Source organism: Narcine bancroftii, chromosome 5 (genome assembly GCF_036971445.1).
Source record: "Narcine bancroftii isolate sNarBan1 chromosome 5, sNarBan1.hap1, whole genome shotgun sequence".
NCBI classification, from domain to species: domain Eukaryota; kingdom Metazoa; phylum Chordata; class Chondrichthyes; order Torpediniformes; family Narcinidae; genus Narcine; species Narcine bancroftii.
Genome location: NC_091473.1, coordinates 251829991 through 251844932, shown reverse-complemented (window position 1 = coordinate 251844932; position 14942 = coordinate 251829991). Strand labels below are relative to the sequence as shown.

General features: G+C 41.2%; 1 long non-coding RNA gene across 1 annotated transcript in view; it reads right to left on the bottom strand.

The window, feature by feature from the left end:
• Nucleotides 1–14623, bottom strand: part of LOC138765201 (uncharacterized) — a 249914-nt gene extending 235291 nt beyond the window's left edge. Inside the window, exons 1-4 of the long non-coding RNA XR_011358520.1 lie at nucleotides 14235–14623; nucleotides 6586–6730; nucleotides 4309–4347; nucleotides 4041–4195 (exon numbers count right to left, since the gene is read on the bottom strand). This is a non-coding gene — a long non-coding RNA (uncharacterized lncRNA). The remainder of the gene's footprint in view (nucleotides 1–4040; nucleotides 4196–4308; nucleotides 4348–6585; nucleotides 6731–14234) is intronic.
• Nucleotides 14624–14942: the final 319 nt, after the last annotated feature.

The window sequence follows — 14942 nt, the reverse complement described above, 5'->3', positions numbered from 1 at the left end:
ACTCAGACTATAAGATAATAGCAAAATTATTACCAAACAGATTGGCCGATTTTGTACCTAAAATAGTAAAACAAGATCAAACTGGATTTATTAAGAAAAGACGAACAGCGGACAATGTCTGCAAACTTATTAATCTAATCCACGCAGTTCAAGGAAATAAAAAGCCAACAGTGGCTGTTGCTCTAGACGAAGAAAAATCCTTTGACAGAGAAGAGTGGAATTACTTATTTAAAGTATTACAGAAGTTCAATCTACCAGAAAAATATATTAATTGGATTAAAGCATTGTATAATGGACCATTGGTGAAGGTAACAGTAAATGGATATGTATCGAGTCACTTTAAATTAAGTAGATCAACTAGACAGGGATGTCCACTATCCGCTTCATTGTTCACCTAAACAATAGAACTTTTGGCAGAACTGATAAGAAAAGAAAATAAAAAGGATAAAAATAAAGGAGAAGGAGTATAAAATCAGATTATTTGCAGATGACATCATAGTATACCTAACAGAACTAGAGAAATCAATAAAAGAATTACATAAGAAATTTAAAGGAATATGGAGAAATATCGGGGTATAAGATCAACGCAAATAAAAGTGAAGTGATGCCAATGAGTAACGCAGATTATACAGAATTTAAAAAAGAATCACCATTTAAATGGCAAACACAAGCAATCTGATACCTAGGGATCAGGTTAGATAATAACTTAAACCACTTGTACAAACTAAATTATCAGCCACTAATAAAGAAATTGCAGGAAGACTTAGAACATTGGAAAGAAATGCCGTTAACATTGATAGGGAGGGTAAACTGCATTAAAATGAATACCTTCCCAAGGATACAATACTTATTTCAAACGTTACCAATTCCCTTAACAGAAAAATTCTTTAGGGAACTAAAGAGAATAATAAGGAAATTCTTGTGGAAAGGGAGGAATCCAAGGGTAGCGTTAGATAAATTAGCAGAGAGGTATAATTAAGGTGGTTGACAGTTACCAAATTTTAGAAATTATTATCTTCTTCTTTGGCTTGGCTTCGCGGACGAAGATTTATGGAGGGGGTAAAAAGTCCACGTCAGCTGCAGGCTCGTTTGTGGCTGACCAGTCCGATGCGGGACAGGCAGACACGATTGCAGCGGTTGCAAGGGAAAATTGGTTGGTTGGGGTTGGGTGTTGGGTTTTTCCTCCTTTGCCTTTTGTCAGTGAGGTGGGCTCTGCGGTCTTCTTCAAAGGAGGCTGCTGCCCGCCAAACTGTGAGGCGCCAAGATGCACGGTTTGAGGCGTTATCAGCCCACTGGCGGTGGTCAATGTGGCAGGCACCAAGAGATTTCTTTAGGCAGTCCTTGTACCTTTTCTTTGGTGCACCTCTGTCACGGTGGCCAGTGGAGAGCTCGCCATATAATACGATCTTGGGAAGGCGATGGTCCTCCATTCTGGAGACGTGACCCATCCAGCGCAGCTGGATCTTCAGCAGCGTGGACTCGATGCTGTCGACCTCTGCCATCTCGAGTACCTCGACGTTAGGGGTGTGAGCGCTCCAATGGATGTTGAGGATGGAGCGGAGACAACGCTGGTGGAAGCGTTCTAGGAGCCGTAGGTGGTGCCGGTAGAGGACCCATGATTCGGAGCCGAACAGGAGTGTGGGTATGACAACGGCTCTGTATACGCTTATCTTTGTGAGGTTTTTCAGTTGGTTGTTTTTCCAGACTCTTTTGTGTAGTCTTCCAAAGGCGCTATTTGCCTTGGCGAGTCTGTTGTCTATCTCATTGTCGATCCTTGCATCTGATGAAATGGTGCAGCCGAGATAGGTAAACTGGTTGACCGTTTTGAGTTTTGTGTGCCCGATGGAGATGTGGGGGGGCTGGTAGTCATGGTGGGGAGCTGGCTGATGGAGGACCTCAGTTTTCTTCAGGCTGACTTCCAGGCCAAACATTTTGGCAGTTTCCGCAAAGCAGGACGTCAAGCGCTGAAGAGCTGGCTCTGAATGGGCAACTAAAGCGGCATCATCTGCAAAGAGTAGTTCACGGACAAGTTTCTCTTGTGTCTTGGTGTGAGCTTGCAGGCGCCTCAGATTGAAGAGACTGCCATCCGTGCGGTACCGGATGTAAACAGCGTCTTCATTGTTGGGGTCTTTCATGGCTTGGTTCAGCATCATGCTGAAGAAGATTGAAAAGAGGGTTGGTGCGAGAACACAGCCTTGCTTCACGCCATTGTTAATGGAGAAGGGTTCAGAGAGCTCATTGCTGTATCTGACCCGACCTTGTTGGTTTTCGTGCAGTTGGATAATCATGTTGAGGAACTTTGGGGGACATCCGATGCGCTCTAGTATTTGCCAAAGCCCTTTCCTGCTCACGGTGTCGAAGGCTTTGGTGAGGTCAACAAAGGTGATGTAGAGTCCTTTGTTTTGTTCTCTACACTTTTCTACACTTTTTGTAAGGTGAGCCACCAGGCTCACCTTACAAAGCCGTCCTGTCCAGAGAAGAAACAAGCCTTCCGTCGCGCATGCAGCCATCTTCAGCGCAAACTCCGGGAGATCCAAAATGAGTGGTGGACTAGCCTCGCCAAACGAACACAGCTCAGCGCGGACATTGGCAACTTCAGGGGTTTCTACGAGGCTCTAAAGGCTGTGTACGGCCCCTCACCCCAAGTCCAAAGCCCGCTGCGCAGCTCAGACGGCAAAGTCCTCCTCAGCGACAAGATCTCCATCCTCAACCGATGGTCAGAACACTTCCAATCTCTTTTCAGTACCAACCGCTCAGTCCAAGATTCCGCCCTGCTCCAGCTCCCTCAACAGCCCCTAAGGCTAGAGCTGGATGAGGTTCCCACCCTGGATGAGACATATAAGGCAATCGAACAACTGAAAAGTGGCAAAGCAGCAGGTATGGATGGAATCCCCCCAGAAGTCTGGAAGGCTGGCGGCAAAACTCTGCATGCCAAACTGCATGAGTTTTTCAAGCTTTGTTGGGACCAAGGTAAACTGCCTCAGGATCTTCGTGATGCCACCATCATCACCCTGTACAAAAACAAAGGCGAGAAATCAGACTGCTCAAACTACAGGGGAATCACGTTGCTCTCCATTGCAGGCAAAATCTTCGCTAGGATTCTACTAAATAGAATAATACCTAGTGTCGCTGAGAATATTCTCCCAGAATCACAGTGCGGCTTTCGCGCTAACAGAGGAACCACTGACATGGTCTTTGCCCTCAGACAGCTCCAAGAAATTATTATAGCGCGGCACAATTAAGGTACTTATCAGATTTTTACCAGACAAGGGTAAAACCAGACTGGACTAAGATAGAACTAGATAAAATAGGGGAAAAGGTACCAGAACATATACTTTATAAGTGGGATGAAAAGCTGGTGCAATATAAAAACTCACCAGTACTGCATCATTTACTTAATACGTGGAAGAAGATCCACTTAGAAAGGAAAACAAAATGAATTACCAAATACCAAAATTATTATTGATGCAAAATCCACTAATCCTTTTCACAACAGATAACCTTTCCTTTAGAGAATGGGAGAGAAAAGGAATCAAAAGAATAGAAAACTGTTTTTTGGGAAATAATCTATTAACATTTGAACAATTGAAGTACAAATATGGAATAACTCATGGTACAATGTTTGCATATCACCAACTGAAAGCTTATTTAAAGGATAAATTGAGAAACAGCTTGAGATTACCGAAAGGAAGCAGCTTTGAATACGTGATTACAGACACAATGATAATTAAAAGATTTATAACAAACATGTACATTAAGCAACAAGATAAGGAAAATGAAATAAACTATAAACCTAAGCAGAAGTGGGAAAAGGATCTAAACATAAAGATAAAAAATGAAGTTTGGGAAAAGTTATGTTCTGGAACTATGAAGAATACAATAAACACAAGGTTACGCATGATACAGTATAATTGGTTACACAGGTGTCATGCTAATGAATATGTATGAGATGTACCGGAAGTCACGTGGTATGAGAGAGAGATAAGAGCACAAGCAGGAGAACAAAGGAAACGGGAGAATAAAGAGACTGAGAAGTTTACCTGATAAAACTTGTGTTCGATGTTTTATTAACTTCACATTTCGGGCCACAAATGTGACATTGGCGACGAGGATGGGATAAATGTGACAACAGGTTATATGTCACTCCTCAAAAATTAAAAGAATGGGATCCAACATTATCAGATAGATGTTTTCGCTGTAAGAAGGAAATGGGAACAACATTACATGCAACTTGGGCATGTACGAAAGTGAATACGTTTTGGGAAGAATTAAATTAGATACTAAATAAAATTACAAAAAATAACATACCAAAAAAACCAGAGAGAGCCTGCCCACAACCTCCATCCCCTAAAATGAGAATGAAAATGATAAGAAGACAAAACGACTAGATTCACTGTGTAATAAATAGATGACGCATTTTTCTTGTTTATTTTCCTTTGTGTGAAAATATTGTTTTATGGTTTTATTGTATTGTATATGTTGAATATTTATGGGTTTTGGAGGGGGGGGTAGAGGGGAGGGAGGGAAGGGTGGGGGGAAAGGGGAGAAAAGACCACTGTGTAAATTTAATGAGAAACGTTTGTACATATTTTGGTTGATATGGTTCATAGTGTGAAAAATAAAAAAAATTATATATATAAAAAAATTATGTCTGACTCCGCCATCTCTTGTGACAGTGTGTTCCAGCTATCAACAAACTTTTGCATAATAAACTTATCCCTCAGATCCACTCTAAAACTGACTCTGGTCTTTAACTTGAAACATTAATCTGTTTCTCTCCTGATGCTACGTGGCCTGATGAACATTTCTTGCATTTTTAAAATTGCATTGAATTTAGTTTTGTTGAGACAGTTGTCATTTGTGGAACTGAATCTTTTTTTCTGCCACTGAGAGACTGGGACATCAGTTGTGACGCTCAATTTCTTTTTTACCGAGAAACAAGTGAAAGTATTAGGCTTAGGGTGCATAGTTCCACAGCATTATTAAAATAAAATACTTTGGGGTGGGAATAAAGAAGAACATGCTGGAAGCACTCAGCACCTCAGGCAGTATCTGTGGAAAGAGAAACAGTCGAGGTTTCAAGTTCAGTATACAATGCGCTGGAGAAGCTCGCCAGGTCAGGCAGCATCCACAGAAAACAAAGGGCAGTCAACATCTCAGGCCTGAGCCCTTCATCAGGAGACACCAGAATATAAAGGTGCTGGACGAGGGTGGGGGGAGAAGGGGAAGGAACACAGGCAAACAGGTGATGGGTGGATACAAGTGGGGTAGAAGCTGAGGTGACAGGGGAGAGGTCAGAAGACATAGTTCTCTGACAAAATGAAAGGAAGGAGGCAGACTTCCAACTTCCATTATGCTTTCTCTTTCCCTACCCCTCTGTTCTCCCTATTAGCTGTTAGCATGTGCTCCTCCCACCTTTAATAAAGTACACTGTTTGACCTGCTGAGTTTCTCCAGCATGGTGTTTTTACTTCAACCACCGTGTCTGCAGACTTTTGTGTTTTACTTTTGATTCAGGCAGTTTTTCAAATTCCCGACAAAGGGCTCAGGCCCGAAACGTCGACTGCCGTTTACATCCCTTGGATGCTGCGGGGCCTGCTGAGTTTCTCCTGCACGTTTGTGAACGGCACAGGTTTCAAGTTGAAGCCTCTTTGACAAGCAGATTTTCATCTGAGTTTTCACAGCACATACGCAGCCCATTCAGCCCTACTTGTCCATGCTAACCAAGTTGTTTCATTGGCCTGCATTCAGCCCATATCCCATTAAACCTTTCCTATCCATGCAGCTATCGAAAATGCCTTTTGACCATTACAACTTTCCCCACCACACCCACCACTCTCCACATTTTAAGTTGCAGATGGAAAAAGAAGAAAAGGAAAATCTGTGAAAGGCATAATCAGTTGAACAACTAAAGAATGAATCAAGATTGCTTTATTGCCGTGTAATAAAGACACCGCAGTATTACACGGAATTCGCTTTCTTCTGCTATAAGGCAGACAGATTTGCCATCAGTAGAAATTGCCTGAAATGCCTCTTACAAAGTGAGTCCCCCCAGAGTCACTGAGTGTCCATGGATCCTTCAGTGCTCCTGCAGCCCCTGAACCCAGAGTCCCGTCCAAACCATCAGCAGCCCGAGCTCCAGATCCGAACCTCCAATGCAATCAGGAAACCTTCAGTGACTTTGGCACCTTCTCACATCCCACTTCCAATACCTGGCAGGCCTTCAGCCAGTCTCAAGCCATCTGTCCATTGCCTTGTGTGAATCCCTTGATCACAATCATCAGTAGGTCACAGCCTTTGCAGTTTCCTCACCTCAAGTTGCCTTGGTGTTCTTCAGCTGTAGGACTCCTCACTAGTCCATTGTCAAAGTCCTATGGATGTCTTCCTCTGCTTCTCCTTCTCAAATGGGGGATGGTCTCTCTGTTTTCTGGTGCCCTGCGCTAGTCTTCTGCTTCCCTGGAGTCTAGAACCCCTCATGGCTGTTGCCACCAATTCAGGCACAGACCCCGCGGACACAGAATTTTTAAATAATTGTTATTTTTACACAGAAACTTTGGAATTTTTCCAAAAAAATTAGCATACTTACCTCCGGTGTGTCCTGATGTGGTTGTTTACACAGGGGCACCTTTACACAGCCTTCCTATGTTGCGGAGTTTGTCGGAAGGAGAACGTCGTATTCATTAGGCCTGTTTCTTACGGAGTGGCTGCTGTCAATTTACGCCGCAACTGCTCTGTAAAAATGTGCAGGGGTACAAGTGGAAAAATTACAGGATGGAATTTGCATTAAAAATTCCGAACCGACATTTTTACACTGCCACCGGAGCACAAATTTTCCTGAAATTTTCTGCTGTTCAATGGCTGCGTAAAAGTGCCTAATGGTGGAAGAATGTAAAAGAAAGTGACATTTGAGAACAAGTTCTGAATGAGGTATAAATGCAGAAGAAATTAGCAGTGCTGATCAGCTGAAATGGCTGGATTCATTGTTGAGTCCAAAAAGCTTCACTAAATGAAAGCGGGTGCATTCTCAATGTTGAATTACATTGGATGAGTGGAGGAGGTTCTCGAACAGTGGATAGAGAACTGAAGGGCTGTATTTTACTGACCTCCAGTGGCTACAATCAGTACAACATGCACATTGAATGTGATGGCTCGTTTGGATCGGTCAGTACACTGTAATTTCTCTCTCTTTTTAAAATATTTTTATTGATGTTCAATTGATGCACAATTGAAAAGTGCAGTTTTATATTGAATTGTAAAATTCAAAAGAAGAAAAAAAAACCCTTATAACCCTACCACTAAGCAAGATTAAAAGCTGACATGTAGGAATCAAGTGACAACAACCTGGAGATGGATGGACAGAACAGCACCAAAGCTTCAGAACAACCCCAATAAATGGGCTCTACGTCATTGAAAATTAATATTTGACACTTTAATGGCATATCTAATTTTTTTCTAAACTTAAACGAGACATAATATCACTTCACCATTGTGTGTGTGTCGGTGGAGTGTTGTCTTTGCATTTAATCATCAATGAGGTAAAAGATAAAACTCAGTTTTGAGTTGGAGTCAGTAAAACATCATCACCTTGAAATGATCCAAATAGACCAATTAAAGGTCAAGGTTCTAATTTAAACTTGAGAATCCCCAATAATGTTTGAAAGATATCTTTCCAACTTTTTTCTAAACTAGGATAAGTCCATAACACGTGAACCAAAGAAGCATCATCAATTTTGCATTTGTCACATAGAGGATTTATATCTAAATAAAAATGAGGCAATTTAACTTTAGACCTGTGGTTCTCAACCTTTTTCTTTCCACTCACATTCCACTTTAAGTATCCCTTATACCATCAGTGCTCTGTGATTAGTAGGGGATTGCTTTTTTTTAAATTTTTTTATTTTTCACACCATAAATCACATTAGCCATGATATACACTTTTTCTTTTTCACACATATACAGTGACTTTTTCTCCCCCCCCCACCTCTCCCTCCTCCCAAGCCACCCCCCCACCCCCCCCTCTCATCCATTTTAGGTATACAATCTAGGTTGCATTAAGCCAGTCAGACAATGTTGTCATTCAACAAAAATACACCAGAAATTCTACTGAGTCCATTCTTTTCTTTCCTTCTCCTTCCATCAACTTAGGTAATGTTTGTCCCCGGTAGGTTTTCGCTATTGTATTTAATGTAAGGCTCCCATACTTGTTCGAATATTTCAATATTATTTCTTAAACTATATGTTATTTTTTCTAATGGAATACATTTATTCATTTCTATATACCATAGTTGTATTTTCAAATTATCTTCCAATTTCCAGGTTGACATAATACATTTTTTTGCTACGGCTAGGGCTATCTTAACAAATCTTTTTTGTGCATCCTCCAAATCAATTCCAAATTCTTTGTTTGTTATGTTACTTAGGAGAAAGATCTCTGGATTCTTTGGTATATTGTTTTCTGTTATTTTATTTAATATCTGACTGAGATCATCCCAAAATTTTTCTACTCTCTCACATGTCCAGATTGCATGAATTGTTGTTCCCATTTCTTTTTTACATCGAAAACATCTATCAGATACTGTTGGGTCCCATTTATTTAACTTTTGCGGTGTAATGTATAGTCTGTGTAACCAATTATATTGTATCATACGTAGCCTCGTATTTATTGTATTTCTCATCGTTCCAGAACATAATTTCTCCCATGTTTCCTTTTTTATCTTTATATTTAAATCTTGTTCCCATTTTTGTTTAGTTTTACCATTTGTTTCCTCATTCTCCTTTTCTTGCAGTTTAATATACATATTTGTTATAAATCTTTTGATTAACATTGTATCTGTAATCACATATTCAAGGTTACTTCCCTCTGGTAAACTCAAATTGCTTCCTAATTTATCTTTCAAGTAGGATCTCAATTGGTAATATGCCAGCGCTGTATCTCCAGTTATATTGTACTTATCTCTCATTTGTTCAAAGGATAAGAATCTACTTCCTGAAAAACAATTTTCTATTCTTTTAATCCCTTTTTTTTCCCATTTTCTAAAGGAAAGGTTGTCTATTGTAAAAGGGAGTAGCTTATTTTGCGTCAATATTAGTTTTGGTAATTGATAATTTATTTTATTTCTTTCTACATGAATCTTCTTCCAAATATTGAGGAGATGATGTAATACTGGAGAAGTTCTATGTTGTACCAATTTTTCATCCCATTTATATAATATGTGTTCAGGTATCTTTTCCCCTATTTTATCTAATTCTAATCTCGTCCAGTCTGGTTTTTCCCTTGTTTGATAAAAATCTGATAGGTATCTTAATTGTGTGGCTCTATAATAATTTTTGAAGTTTGGCAATTGTAAGCCTCCTTGTTTATACCATTCTGTTAATTTATCTAGTGCTATCCTCGGTTTCCCCCGTAGGGGATTGCTTAAAGTGGTATGTGAGTGGAAAGAAAAACTTTGAAAACCACTGTTTTAATCGTCCCTAATTGACTCGTTATGTGTACAGTTTCATAACTCCAAAGGAAATGGACCAATGACAATTTTTCTCAAGCAAAATATTTCAGTAACAATTGGGTCTAGAGCAGTGGTTCTCAACCTTCCCTTCCCACTCACATCCCACCTTAATTAATTCCTTACTAATCACAGAGCACTGATGGCACAGGGATTACTTAAAGTGGTATATGAGTGGAACAAAAAAGGTTGAGAACCACTGCTTTAGATATATGTACTCTATAGAGCACTTTAAATTTCACAGTGTCATGCACAAAAGGATGTATTAATCAGATTTCAAATAGAGTCTCCCACCTCATCTGAGAATGAAAGATTCAAATCCTATTCCCAATCTTTCTTGATTTTAACTAACGAGGCTATTCTTAAATCAAGCAAATTATTATAAATCATTTTCCTATATTTTATAGATTCAGGATCAGTCCCTGCAGATTGGAGGGTCGCTAATGTTACTCTACTTTTTAAGAAAGGAGGGAGAAAGAAAACAGGGAATTATAGACCAATTGGCTGACGTCAGTGGTGGGAAAGATGAAATAGTGGCACATTTGGATAGCAGTAACAGGATTGGTCCGAGTCAGCATGGATTTACGAAGAGGAAATCATGCTTGACTAATTTTTTGGAATTTTTTGAGGATGTAACTATGAAAATGGACAAGAGAGACCCAGTGGATGCAGTGTACTAAGACTTACAGAAAACATTTGATAAAGTCACACATAGGAGATTAGTGGGCAAAATTAGAGCACATGGATTAGGGGTAGGGTACTGACCTGGATAGAAAAATTGGTTGGCAGACAGGAAACAAAGTATGAATTAATGGGTCCCTTTCAGAATGGCAGGCAGTGACTAGTGGGGTACCGCAAGGCTTGGTTCTGGGACTGCAGCTATTTACAATATACATTAATGATTTAGATGAAGGGATTAAAAGTAACATTAACAAATTTGTAGATGGCACAAAGCTGAGAGGAGGATGTTATGAGAATTCAGGGTGACTTGGACAGGTTGGGTGAATGTAGAGCTCGTCGAAAGAACCAAAGACTTGTTGATCCAAACCAAAGCTTTTATTAGCAAAAGACTGGAGCTCTTCACAGGTGGCCGACCAGTCCGGAATGATCCGACCTGGCTAGGGACACCACCCTTTAAGGCCCAGACAATAGGTGTGGCTTAGCTCTCAGCCAATCGCTGTAAGCACAGTCTAGATACAGTAACTATATACACTATGTACATTGGTGATAGATCTGGACTATCACAATGAACATAAGAACATAAGAAATAGGAGCAGGAGTCGGTCATCCGGCCCATCGAGCCTGCTCTGCCATTCAATAAGATCATGGAAGATCTGATAATTGACTCAACTCCACCTACCTGCCTTTTCCCCATATCCCTTAATTCCTCTATCTAACTGAACCTTAAATATGTTTAATGAAGTACTTCAACTGCTTCCCTGGGCAGAGAATTCCACAGATTCACTACTCTCTGAGAAAAACCAGTTTTTCTCCATCTTAAATCTACTCCCCTGAATCTTGAGGCTGTGTCCCCTAATTCTGGACTCATCTACCAGTGAAAACAATTTTTCTCCCTCTATCTTATCTATCCCTTTCATAATTTTATATGTTTCTATAAGATCTCCTATCATTCTTCTAAATTTGAGTGAGTATAATCCCAAGCGATTTAGTCTCTCCTCATATGGGATCAAGCTGGTGAACCTCCTCTGGACTGCCTCCAAGGCCAGTATATCCTTCCTCAAGTATGGAGACCAGAACTGCCCACAGTACCCCAGTTGCAGCATGACTTCCCTGCTCAGGAATTCAATTCCCTTAGCGATGAAGGCCAAAATTCCATTTTCCTTCTTAATAACCTGTTGTGCCTGCAACCCAACTTTTTATGATTCATGCATAAGCACTCCCAAGTCTTCTTGCACAACAGCATACATGGCAGATGAAGTTTAATGTGGATAAATGTGAGGTGACAAGAACAGGAAGGCAGTTTACTAGCTGAATGGTGTCAAGTTAGGAAATGGGGAAGTACAATGAGATCTAGGTATTCCTGTTCATCAGTCACTGAAAGTAAGTATGCAGGTACAACAGGCAGTGAAGAAAGCTAATGGTATATTGGCCTTCATAACAAGGGAATTTGACTATAGGAGCAAAGAGGTCCTTCTGCAGTTGTACAGAGCCCTGGTGAGACCATGCTTGGAGTATTGTCTGTAGTTTGGGTCACAAAGTTTGAGGAAGGACATTCTTGCTATTGAGGGTGTGAAGCATAGGCTCATGAGGTTAATTCCTGGAATGGCAGGACTGTCATATGTTGAAAGATTGGAGTAACTGGGCTTGTATACACTGGATGAGAGGGGATGTGATTGAAACATATAAGATTATTAAGGGTTGGACATGCTAGAGGCAGGAAACATGTTCCCAATGTTGAGGGAGTCCAGAACCAGAGGCCACAGTTTAAGAATAAGGGGTAGGCCATTAATAACAGAATTGAGGAAAATAAGTGGTGATTCTGCCTCGCCCGCAGGAAAAAGAATCTCAGGGTTGTATGTGATGTCATGCATGTCCTCTGACAATAAATCTGAAATCTGGATCTGAATATTCTATGTTAGATGTTGAATGTATGTTTACTCTCATGGGCTAATCTCAAAATCAGAAGTTCTTAATTAGGCGGATGTGAGGGGTAATTTTCCTCCCAAGGAATTTTGAAAGTGCACTAAAAGGCAGAGAGATTTTTGATCAGGTTTATTCAAGATTTATGGTTCTTTTATTGTCACATAATAGTGCTAAATATGTAAAATTACAAAAATTGTCTTCTGCCTGCCCCAAGGAAGAGTTGCCAGCGCTCCTTTCAATACGAGCGCAAGATAAGCGAAAGATAGTTCCTTCAGAGTCACTCAATGTTGTGGATTCGCCTCCAGTGCTCCAGCAGTCTCTGCAACTGCAGAGAGTCCTGTTCAATTTATTGGCAGCCCAAGCTCCAGATCCAAATATTCAACATGATCAGGAAGCTTTCAGGAGCCCTTCATGCCCTCAGCACCCTCTCGACCAGGCAAAAAAAATGGAGGTCACCTTAGTGAATACGAGAGCAGAACGTGAGGGGCAGGCATGGCCAACTGTTGACCATGTGCCATGTCCTGGCATTTAACTTTTGCAAAGCCGTGACAATTAACAGAACGATTAACTTATTTTAGTTCCATGAATGGACTGCTGTGCATTTTGCTCACTAGAGTTGGGATCCGAGAAATTTTATTATCCCCTTTGGAATTTCGTTCTTTAATGGGCCACATGGACAGAGTTGTAGCAATTGTTAAATTTAGCCTCAATAATCTAAAGGGAAGGAATGTTTAACTTTTAATCAAATGCATAACTCCTCAAAAGATTTAAAATATTCTTTAATGGTGGGCGGTGACTGAATAATGTTATCCTTAGAGTGATATTTAAGACTGAATTTTCATGCTTGACCCGGAAGCTGTAACTGTTCAAGGCTGTTGGCTCGGTTGCTTGCAGCCTTTTCACAATAACGGCATCATCAGGCATGAGACTGGTTTCAATATAATCCGCTTGTTAATGATGTGCTTACACAAGCAGAATGTTTCTTTTACTTATTAAGTAAAACCTTCCGTGAAACAAAAATCACTAATCCAAGTCGGGAGCGAAGCCAGGATTCCCCAGGGGATCATTTGCAGTGCATTGTCTCAGTGACCAGTGCTGTGAAGCCCTGTCCCAGCCTCTGAACGCAATGATGAAGGTGCCCCGTCTGCCAACTTGCACATTGGCAGGAACACATTGGTCGCTGAGCTTTCTCCTCAGCATTCAGCACTCAGGTCTCAAGTAATCAGCAGATTGTTGGGAGGAGACAGCGGGATATGTTATTCACTCAGTGGGTGATGAGGGAATGCAGAACTCGCTGCTCGAAGTGGCCTTTGGTGCATGTGCTGCAACCCGCAGGGTACGGAGCTGATGTTGGGATGGGGTGAGGGGGTGGGATTAGACTGAACAGCGTGTTGGTGACTAGCACAGACAATGGTTGCCAAAAACAAACTGCGAGAACAATTTCTCTATCTCCCAGCCCAAGGACACTGAGCCAATTACTGTCTACTTGGCACCATTGCTTGTTGACCTTAATACAGACTGGAAAAAAACGTTATACTCTCTGAATGACATTACTTGGAAGATAGTTTTCCTCCAGACCAAACTCTGTTCTCTAGAGCAGCCATTCTCAATGGGGGCCCCATACAGCCCCCACCACCAGCCTCCCTCCCAGGGGTCACCACATTTAAGGGGCGCTATGGACTGAAATCATAAAATATTTTTGCATTTTATGCAGTCAGAAGAAGAATGGAAAAAAACTAAACATGACTGCTTCACAGGAAAGGGGGCCCATAAACTTTGAGCAGAGTCCTTAGGAGTTCATACCCAAATAAAGGTTGAGAATGGCTACTCAAAAGCATTGGGCAGTAGAGGGATGGCCTTAGAGAGGTTTACAAAATTATAGAACATTACAGGATGGTACAGGATCTTCAGCCCCTGATGTGCTGACCTATATAAATCTACTTCACAAATAATCTCATCCTTTCCTATCTCACGCCCTCCATAAACCTCTATTTTTCTTACATTCATGTGGATATCTTAGCCTTTTAAATGTCACTATTCTACCAGCCTCCACCACCACCCCCAGAAATGCATTCCAGGAACCCACCACCACTCTCTGTGTTAAAAACTTATCTCTGACAGTTTCACTCACCTTAAACAGATATCGTCAGTTATCGCAATGGCTTGCTGCACCAAGACCTGGCCATGATCCGACCAGAGGGTTTCGCCGTTCACAGATTCTGGCAAAGAAAGAGGGTGCTTTTTAGTTAATATCGGATGGTCCACGGACATTGGGGTCATGTTGATCTGCTCCATTATCTTCAGGCAATTAAATGCAGACCCTTCTATCTGCCTCAAGAGTTCTCCTCAGTGATTCTCACTGGAGTTTATATCCCTTCTGATGCTCATTATAAACAGGCACTTGCACAGCTTCATGATGTGGTCAGTGAACAAGAGGCGCCCCACATTGATGCACTACACATCATAGTCAGTGACTTCGACCAGAGTGAAACACAATAGGCTGCAGATGCTGTGATTGCAGTAAACACACCGAAGGAACTCAGCTGGTCTTTTCAGCATCTAAAGGAGACAAAAAAATATTGCTGACGTTTCCAGCCTGAGCCTTTCTTCAAGGATAAATCAGAAAAGGAGGAGGCCTGTCTCAAGAAAACCCTGCCCAATTACAGCACATACCCTGCTGTACTAGAGGTTCCAGCACATTTGATTGTTGCCATTCCAAGATAAGGAAGGATTATCGTTCTTTCTCGAAACTGCATGTTGGGAAGTTGAATTACCTGGCAGTACTCCTCCTGCCTACATACAGACAGAGTCTAACACAAGAGGGTCCAGAGATCAGGAC